This window comes from Glycine soja, chromosome 5 (genome assembly GCF_004193775.1).
Source record: "Glycine soja cultivar W05 chromosome 5, ASM419377v2, whole genome shotgun sequence".
NCBI lineage: Eukaryota > Viridiplantae > Streptophyta > Magnoliopsida > Fabales > Fabaceae > Glycine > Glycine soja.
The window spans coordinates 40174152-40185160 of record NC_041006.1 but is presented as its reverse complement, the minus strand read 5'-3'; the positions used below and the strand labels follow the sequence as shown (position 1 = coordinate 40185160).

Sequence of the window (11009 nt, the reverse complement as noted above, 5' to 3'; positions counted from 1 at the left end):
GATAACAAGTAAAATTCCATTTCAAGACTGTTGATGAATTAAATTAATTCGGTTTAAATAAACAGTTTAATTCCATTTTTTTATTTTAACATATAGTCATAGATAGAACAAATAAGGCAAAAAAAAAAAAAACCTTTATAATTGCACAATTTCTATTTTAAAAATCTGCACTCAATTACTTGAAGCATGTTTGAGACAAAAGTAATTTCATGGATGAATTAAGACTCTGTTTATTTTATTTTTATCTGTATTGAAACTCCAAAAGCATGCTTTCATCTATTTTTGGTAGAAGTTTGCACACTGCCCCCGAGTTGCATGGGACAGTAGTTTTGATGGCAAGTGACAAATGATTCCTCGCGTCGATTGCTTTCAGCATTGAAATCCAAATAATTTCAATTTGATGATGTACTGTATACACGGATTCTTTGGTGGTGCTAGCTAGGTGGCTACAGTTCTAACATTAATAATGCTCGATACTTTTGTTCATAAAGTGGAAGATGAAGCAAACACTCAATTGATATGTTCAGTGGTGTTTCCATCTTTTGAAAAGTTTGAACTTCGAAGTTTCACACTCAAAACATGAAAAATCTTTTGGTTGAAAGAAGTAAATAAGCTTTGCAATTTCGACATTTTCTCTTGGAAAGGGCCCATGAGACAATCATATCGTATTATATTAATCTATGTTTTGTCCTCATTTTATTTCTACCAACCTGGACAGATCACTAGCCTCCACGCTATTAAAAAAGTTGAAGACATTTTACAATAACAGATAAGAGCTGTGAAAAAAGAATAAATTAATTAGTTGCGTTTTTTAATCTCTTTAATATGAAATAATGTACAGTTTTAATCTTTTAAAAAACCGAGTTAATTAAATTTCTTTATTTTTAAAATTGATTAAATTTGTTTATTTTTGTTACATTTAAAACTTCAAAAGTCTTATTTTGCATATAAATATTTGGAAGTTTATGATGAATTTGAAATATGAAATAGTTTTAAAATTTTCAAAATAAAATAATAATAAGATCTTAAAAAATATTAGATTTTTTTTTTTTGTGTGTGGATTTGAAGTTTGAATTGTAGTTTTCTCTCACCATGATCGGCCCCGATTCCAATCACAGGAGAGCCTTCTCTCAACAAGAAGCTCACAACTATATTCTTAGTCTGTGTCCATTTTAAATCCTTCCGTGTCCCTCTCCTTTCCTCCACCCAAAACGCCACCGTTTCGCCCTGCGGCTCCCTCGATCGGCCACTGTCCCCGCGACCGGCGCGTGAGCAAGCGCCACTGCCAAGTCCTCTTCGACGCTTCCCTCCGCAAGCTCTACATCCTCAACGGCGTTCTTCCGCACGGCCACGGCGACTCCACCGCCACGTGTCGCCTCGTCCACGAGTTCAGAAAAAGGGCGATGATTTCATTTCATGGCAATGGCGACGACGGCGACGGCGTTGCGCTTCTTCGAGAAGCCTCCAACGGGGTTCTAGTGAACGGCGTCGAGATTCAAAAGGGAAAGGCGGTGTAGTTTTCGGTTGGAGATAGGGTTTCACTGGCTTGTGGGAACGAGAAGGGTTCGTGTGGGGTTGGGAACGAAATTGAGTTTGTTGTTGAGAGAATTGACTTCGAAGAGTGTGGTGGTGAAATTGATGGGTTAAAAACATTCGCGGGACACTCGCAGAGTGGGAAGGGGAATAAGAGGGTTTTTGCTGTGACGGCTAATGATCCGAGGTATGAGGGTGTTGTTGGGAGAGCAAGGTTTCTTCAAGATAGGTGCAGAGATATATTGCTTAGTAACGATCCCGTGTCGCGCATTCTGCGCGATGAATCGAAGTGTGCCCCTGGCAATGCTGAAGTGCAATCAAATTTGGAATTGATTGGTGAAAGTAAAGTGAAGAATTTGGATCCCAAAGCGGTTGCTGACGAGGTTCCTAATACGGTGAGAGTGTTAGATTCTGTAGGGAAGGATAATTGTAATCCTCCTTCTGTTGGTGGTGATTGGTGGCAGGGAACAATTGGTGGTGGCGGCTGCAATTATCCGCCGCCTGGCAAGAAGTTTTATCTGAATCGCCTTGAATTTATGGACCACAACTCCTCGGTGTGTCATCTGTCGATATCTCTCCTTGAACTTATTCATCCCGTGGAAAGTGTTTCGAGGATGTTTATTGCAACGTTTACCAGCGACATAAAATGGCGTGACTGCCCAAAATTTTCAATGTACTGTTTTCCTTCCACAGTGCTCTTTCTTCAGACCATGTTGTATCTTTACTTGTGTTTATATGTTTTACAATCCTAACCGAGGTGTCTTGTTAGGTTCTTGACATATTGCAAGGTGCCTTCATCTACCAGTTACAATTGCATGCCACAATACTGAGATGTTGTAGTTCAAAACCTGATGACGGAGTATTTATGCCTTACCAGGATTATCCTAACCTAGTTGTCGTGTGATTTTTTTTTTAATCTTCTTTTTAAACATCTTTTTGGAGGGTGGGGGAGATATGCAGATTAAATCATGCCCTTACCATACGCCACTTTATTTTTCCTATTTGTGAATGTACTTTCTTGTTGGATATTACGTGTCCTCAATTCCCTGAAACCATAATAGCATTTGGTAATAACTGCAAGAGACAGGGGATTGCTTGCCATCATCCAAAGTTGATTGTTTTGCAAAGAAAAGATAGTATTCAAATTGTTATTACATCGGCTAATTTGGTGGAAAAGCAGGTGTTCTATGAACCAAACTTCTAGTTATTAACATTCAGTTTTGGAGGCCACTTCACTCGATTAAGTTAACTTATATGATACTTCAGTTCAGTATAAAAACATTGTAACTCTTAGCATTATACTTGTAAAATGGTTATCTGTAAGACATCAACTGCAATTGCCTTAGTGTCCCTAATATAAACTTTGAAGCCTATAATAGCAACATTTGTATCATCAGGTTATATTTATGTAAATTAGCATTTCTATAGGTACCTTAAGTCATGCTTATAGTAGGTTTACAACTATTATATGATTCTATGTTTGTATGTCATTAACATGGCAAAACTGTTGATCAATTTTCATGGTTATGTAGGGGAACAGTGTGACTAACACTATATGGTGACAAGATTTCCCTCATGCCACTTCTGTTGATTTTGCATCACTTTTCCCAAAAATTGGCAATGCTGACATTCATCAAGGCTCAAACTGTGGGGACAAGTTCAAATTTTGGGAGGACAGATGGATGGGCGGGGAGGTTTCGTTGATTGCAAGATACCCTAGGTTGTATGTTATATCTTCACAACAAAACCATATCATACAACACATGGGGGTCTTCCGAGATAAAGGGTGGGAATGGGATTTTAGATGGAGGAGACCATTATTCGATAATGAAATAGACATGGCGGTATCATTTCTAAGGGAGGTCGAAGGCCACAGAATTCAGCCTCAGCAAGGTGACCAGTGGGTGTGGAAGGCGGATCCAAGTGGGCAGTACACGGCCAAATCTGCTTATGGTGTCCTATGGGGGGAGATGTTCGAGGAGCAGCAAGATGGAGTTTTCGAGGAGTTGTGGAAGCTTAAGCTTCCCTCTAAAATCACCATATTCGCATGGAGACTAATCAGAGATAGGCTACCAACAAGATCAAATCTGCGAAGGAAGCAAATTGAGGTAGACGATCCAAGATGTCCATTCTGCAGATCAGCCGAGGAGAGCGCAGCCCATCTATTCTTTCATTGCAGTAGGATAGCTCCTGTATGGTGGGAATCATTGTCGTGGGTGAATTTGTTAGGGGTTTTCCCAAATCATCCAAGGCAACACTTCCTTCAACATATATATGGAGTGACAGCGGGAATGAGAGCTAGTAGATGGAAATGGTGGTGGCTAGCACTGACATGGACCATTTGGAAGCAAAGGAATAACATGATCTTTTCTAATGGGACATTCAATGCTAACAAAATACTGGATGAAGCAATCTTCTTAATATGGACATGGCTCACACATCTGGAGAAGGATTTTAGTATTCATTACAATCAGTGGTCTTCTAATATCAGGGCAGCTTTTTCTAACAGCGATGTATAGCGTTCTTAAGTAAAGGATTGTACTAATTTTAATCATTTTCTCAGTTGGTGGTTCTGAGAACTCTAATCTTGGGACCAACACTGAGAAGTTTCTTGTACCTTTTAGTACCCCTGGTACTTCAATTAATATACATATTATTTTTGCTGATAAAAAAAATAAAAGGCTCAAACTGTGACTTCACTGCTCAGTTGGCTGGGTTTATGGCATCTCTTGTTATTGATGTACCCAGCCAGGCTCACTGGATTACTCAGCTTACAAAATATGACTTTGGAGGTCAACAGGACATCTTGTTACTTCAGTACCTGGAATTCACTTTTATAGAACTTCTGTTCTGTCAGAATCTTTTGAGGCTTCTCCTGTAAGTACTCAAGTATGTCATGCAGAGATATTGCTGTTTGCAGTGCTGGGGTTGGCTTCCCTTGCCACTGCCTCTGTATTTATTTTTGGATATAAACTAACATACTTTTGTGCTTTTAAATTTAATATTTGCAAACTGTATCAAGTGTTGTTAAATAGTGGCTATGGCCCTGCCATGGTGGATTTTTTGCCAACTGCCGTAGGCAATTTGTGAAGGAAGTCTGGCCATGGTGACGCCATAAGGCGCAATGGCATGTTTATGTGGTGGAATTTCAGCCTTCTGCCATGTTCCGCAGCCATCCGTTATTGATAACTGATGTATTCACCTAGCTTGAGTTAGAATAATATACCCCGAAACCTGACTTGTGGTTAAGGTATGCTAGTAGAATATCTTAGCTTTCATGTTAAATTCCAGCAATAATATCGTCAGCCAGGTAATCATTTGGTGGCTTAGGTGAAGCCACTTCTCCTCTGTTTCTGGATTCTTTGACTGCTATTTATACTCTTGTAGATGCTAATTCCTGTGCATTTTCTTTATCGGGTTTGAAGTTTCTTGGTTCAGTTGTGGCATCTGTGGTTGGTTTGAGCCATCTTTTCCGCACTGTGGCAGACTCAAATAGTGCAAGACTAAAAGAATTCTTTCCTCGGAAAGTCTTGTAAGAATGTTTATCGGAAGTTGGAGATTGTTTTAAGAAGAAATCCAATTATTTCTGTTGATGAAAATGCTGTTAGTGTTCTTGTTCCCAACCCAGTTCAAACTTTTGAGGGAGGTAAATACTAAGTTGCTTGAGAATTCTTTTTGCACCATGTACATTGGATTCCCCATTCATGTCATGATTTTCAAATTTATATTTTATTTCCATTATTTTTAATGTGTTTGGACTCACAGTTATATTGTTGTTTTGGACTTACGCTGCAAGAGCCAACCTCATCTAGCAGGATAAGGCTTTTGTTGTTGTTTTGAACTAACAGTTAGATTTTTCAGGCTATCCATAACGGTAATAATATCTATTGTTATTTGTCCCTTTCTGTAGATTGTGTTCAACTTGGTTTTCTGCCTAGAAACGTAGCAAAATGGGTTTCTCCTCTTTGGGATGCCAGATTCTTCACGTTTTCTGGATGTTTGTCCAAAAGAGGCACTTACAGCTGCCTTAGGAGAAAGCTGCAATAAAGTACAACTATTTCTAAATTTGTCAGAGGTGTGTTGGATGTGTCTTCTATAGGATGACCTGTTATGTGACTTTGCAAGGGCATCATTTTAAAGATATGTCAAAGATGATGCAACCCGAACAAATTGTGGCGTTTTGCTCACTCATTGCTTCAATTCAAAGATGTTATGGCCTTTGGAGATTACAAGAGATAAATGGTGCCAGACCAGGAAGTTCTTTTTGCATTGACTGTGTTAAGATGTTCCACACTAGCTAGGAATTTGGTCAAAATGCCCCTTATAAGACTTTGACGACTCTTTCCCCTTGAGCCAACTTTTGGAATTGAGTTAGGCTTAACTCATTTCTAATATGGTATGGGAGCCTATCTAATCTCTGTGGTAGGCTGCCTGCAAATTTCCAAACCTGTAAATTTAACGGTTCAGATGTTTTGGATGTCCAGTCTTGGGTGTATATTAAGATGTCTCATATTGGCTAGAAATATGGCCAAAATACTCCTTATAAGGCTGCTGCAATCCCCCCTCCCCCTTGAGCTACTTATTTCTAATAGATTGAAATAGTCACACTTTGTTTATTGTTGAAATTAAGGTTATGTTTGATTCCTTGTTTTAGTTTTGTTATCTTTAAGTAGCACTCTTGATACTGCATGCGAATGAATAGATTTATGCTAAAATATTTTTTGAAAAACTCAGTTATGAATAGTTATTGTTACTTTCTGTACTAGGTTCTAAATCAATACAGATGGCCTGAATCATTCAAGTCTGAAATTATATACAGTAAGTGCCCATTTTGAATATTATTGAGTACAATGGCAACCTTTCTTCATTACAGGTTAAAATCAACAAGCTGACCTCATTCTTTTTTCCTCCTTTTGGACTATATATTGTTTGATACCTTTTCTGTCTATCAGGTGCATCTTCTATTGGTTCATCTGCCAATTCAAAATTTCTTGCTGATTTTTCATCTTCTGTTAGGAAGAAATCATTGCAACATTTTGATTCATAAGAGTCTGATCCCAAAGAAATTTGAAGGCCTTTGCTCTTACGTTATATTTCCTTGAAAAGTTTTACATCTTTTCTGCAAGATGCATGATTTGTTGAAATTATGTTTATTATTTAATTCAATAATTTATTATGCCTTGGCAGTGGGGCTGCTGGAATGCTAGCGAAGAACTGAAGAATCCTTCTGTTAGGATTATATTCCCCACTATTGAGAGAGTGAAGAATGCTTATAATGGGATTTTGCCTTCAAGATATATTCTTTGTTTCACAGAGGTAATATGATTTTCTTATCAGCTTTTAATGAATGAATTAGATGTGTCAGGGAATATATATATATATATTAAGCTAGATTCTTGGGTACCCTTTATTTTCGTGATTGTGCTGGTTCCCTTAGTAGGTTGTGGTCAATATTTTGTCAAATGTCTCACTTAATTGAAATAAGAAAACAAAAATAATGTATTATATTTATGTTTTCAAATAACAAATAAGCAGATATTGACCATTAATTGTTTAGGTGTTATCACCAGTACCCTCATTATTAAAAAAAGGGTTCCAGAGAAATGTCTTTTAAGATAATTCTGCATGATGGAGACAAGGACAAATTTGAGTTTTTAAAGTAACAGGATCACATGGAGAGAGAGGCACACACTCTTGCAAAGATTGCATGGGACAATTTGTAGGTCCCTATTTAGGATGTCCATCTCTCTTAACATGTGGAAAACACATTTTCAAAGGGTTATTTTAAAGGAATATATCGAGTCAGCAAATACCCCCCAAAAGCCATTTCAATTTAAAAAACAAATTTGTTTGTTAGTTTTGAAATCTGTTTGGCATCACAGATGTGAATCTCATTTAGCTTGTGACTCTTGTATTAGTATTGAAATTTAATTTTAGAAATTCTTTTCAAAATTATCTTAGGAAGGTGAAGTTTTGACATTGTACATAGATGTAATTATGTGGACAATGCATAGCTGATTCTCTACTTTTGGACAGAAAACATGGCAAAGGTTGAAGACTTAAAATATACTTCATGATGCCATCCCTCATACACATGAAAGAATAGGTCATCCAATGCATATCAAGGTAACTAACTTTATACTGATTTATATTTTATACTCATGTATGTATTCTTGTTATGGAAACTATACTCAAAAGTTAGTTGCTGTATTTTTAGGGACACGCTAGCAAAAAAACATGGTAAAATGTGCAAAAAAAAACTTAGTAGTAAAATTCACAAAATGAAGATAATTGGGTAGTAAAATGTGCAATTAAGCTTTATTTATTTTCGTTTAGTTACATGGAGTGTAATATTTAATATGCTAGTTCTTTTACTCCTGCTGTAATAATTATCAATGTTCTGGAGGCTCCCCACCATTTTTTGTCATATATTGTAAGTGCACATGTTCTGTGTTTTTCTCTCCGAACACGATACTCATGTTTCTAAGGAAAAGGACAGTATCCAAATCTGTCTGTAGGATGAACTTTTGTCATTTCTTTGTTTATGCTTTCCATCTCACAATTGTGTAGTTAATTAATGAGTCGTTGTTGATGCAATTTTACTCTGTGTGAGCATGGTTTCAAAGGACCCAGATATGAACTGTATTAGTGTATTCATTCATATGATTGTCACTGAGTTGCTTCTGTAATCTATGCCCCTTATAATATATATAGGATTTGACTTGGGTGATTAGCTTATCAATTACTAAATGGTGGGAATCTCAAACTTGGGTGCGATCCTTGGGGGTGTCCCCAATTAACACAAGACAACACTTTTTGCAGCATGTACATGGGATGCCAGGATCGACAAGGTATAATAGATGGAAGACTTGGTGGATAGCCCTAACTTGGTCTATATGGAAGCATAGGAATCAGGTCATCTTCCAGAATGCACAATTCAATGGAATCAAGCTGCTGGAGGATGCTGTGTTTTTGCACTGGACGTGGCTTAGAGCTATGGAGAAAGATTTTTCTATGCACTATAACCAGTGGTCTAGCAACCTAATAGATGGTTTTTGTAATTAGGAAACAAAAACCTGTGGGGCAAGGTGTTGTACTTGTTGTTGAGAATTCTGGATTGATCAGACTGATACACAGCCTGATTCCTTATATCCAGTAGCCTATCTATAACTATAATGTATCTTTAATACCTCTGGTACTTTTATCTAATAAAATCTACTTTTGCTGTCCAAAATAAAAAATAAAAAAATTAGTAAATGAATCTGTGCTTTCCTTCCCACATCACAAATGTATGTTTCGAGTGATTTGATTGAAAATGGTTTGCTCAGGTGATGCGTAGATGCTCCTGGTCTGGGAGGGATGCACCTTCTATTGGTTAGGTATACTGTGGGTCTCATAATTTTAGTGCTGCTGCCTGGGGGCGACAAATTTCAAATCCATTTAGGACAAAGGATGATGGACCTAAAAAAGAGGATCCTTCTGTGAATTATGGGTTTCATATTTGCAATTATGAACTTGGGATTATATTTACTTTTCCTCCTACAGAAAATAATGGTTGTCCCGAAGTTAAGAGCCCAAAATTAGAAGATATAACTCTGCCGTTTGTTGTGCCTGCTCCTAGATATAGATCTTGTGACGGCCAGCTACAAACCAGGCTTTGAGGGAGGTTATGGTTGAACTTGCTGAGCGAGAGAAGGAGAAACATACAGAAGAAGAAATGAAAGATGAGAATGATGAAGAGGAATATGTTGAGCTTCCAGAAGAACTGGAAGCAACCAATTATGTTGAACAGGAGAAGGAAGATGAGAAAGCATATGCTGATATACTCTGGAGTCAGGTTGATTCGTTCCAGAGCAGTTGAACTTCTGCAAGGAGCAATATTAGGAGCAGGAATAAGTGATTATGGAGCTGTCAATAGGACTATTTATACACGATTGTTCAGGTAAAAAATAGATTGCAAAAGGGACTGTATTTGTGTTAGGGTACTTGTGTAAATCTGGCTTCGGGTCATAAAATGCAGGTGTCACTTGGAAATTAAACAGAAATAGTGGCACATATTCAACTTGTGAGGATGTGAAGACTTATCCTGAGATATTAGGATTAAAGAGTGGAGCCAATGACCTTTCCTGAAAAAGTGATTAGGAACACTCATCAAGGTTGATTTACATTTGGAGCAGAAAGTGGTATTTCAGACCTCTTGTGGTTCAGCCCATTTTAGACTTGGTGGAGTACTGATACCATTCTATAGCCTCAGGTCCCTATCCTAGTTGCTTGGGTTCCACCTCAATGCGAGTTTCTTAATGAAAGATATTAGGAAGGTAGATTGAAGGACCTACTGTAGCATTTTCCCATAGTTTAAGGATTCAGTTAGAGTGAAAGTGGTGGCTACAATCATGCAATAGCTCCAACAGTGAAAACTATGCAATAACCCCAAGAAGTACAAGGTGTAGGACCTATCATAATTAGATGATAAAAATTATGTAAATTCTAGGTTATGTGGGTTTGTCAGCGTGTAACATTATTCTTATCTGCTAAGATCTTGATACTTTGGAAACGTGCGATTTGACAAGAGGCTGTTGCTTTGATTTCTCCGGCTGTTAAATGGATTCCAGGTTGGCCTTAAGGATCCCAAAATGAATAGACTAATAACAGCAATACCATTCTGTTGTCCAACTAGGGTTGGAACTTGTAAAAACTTAACCTGCAAAATCTTTGGCAGCATCAGCATGCTACGTTGGACCAGTAAGGCTTTATGTTGTTTAGCATTAATATTGGATTCCAAGACATTCTTTGCCGGTAAACTTCAAAAGGATGCGACCGCCTCTTATATTGCAAGATCAATTGGTGGGTATTCCGATTTATGATGCAGCGGAGACAAATGAATGTTGTATTGTTGGAGTCAGTTGACTGCATTATGTAACCATTTTTTTAAAATAGTTTATGTAACCATTCTATTCTTTGAAGGTTTATGTAACCATTCATGGTAGTGTTTGCTTCCATTTTTTTTTAATTGTTAAGATATGCACGAATCACGGGCGAATAAAATGTATATATGATCACTGATTAATGGTATTTGTTGTGTCAAATGTAATTGATTTCCTAAATTTTAATAATTTTCCAATTGTATGAGACATTGGTTGATATTTACATTTTAGTTATGTTGTAAACAGGTAATAAATAGTTAACAGATAATATAAATAATAATAAGAAACAAATAGTGATTATCTTTTTTCATTAAGTATAATATGTAACAGATAACTATTTTTTTTCTTTTTTACAATAGCATAATGAATCCTAGCGTGTTCATTATTAATTTACGTTAGTTATCTAAAAAACAATAAAAATCTCATTAATTTTAAAAAAAATATAAATTTAAGATAAATTTAATAATACTGTTAATTACATTAATTCCATAAAAGAAGACTGAATGAGTATATAATGAGAAAGCGGGTAAAGGAAGATAGATAGATTTCGTA

General features: G+C 36.9%; 2 pseudogenes; both read left to right on the top strand.

The window, feature by feature from the left end:
- Positions 1-266: 266 nt before the first annotated feature.
- Positions 267-8525, top strand: LOC114411394 (annotated as a pseudogene).
- On the top strand, positions 7666-10637 carry LOC114413291 (annotated as a pseudogene).
- Positions 10638-11009: the final 372 nt, after the last annotated feature.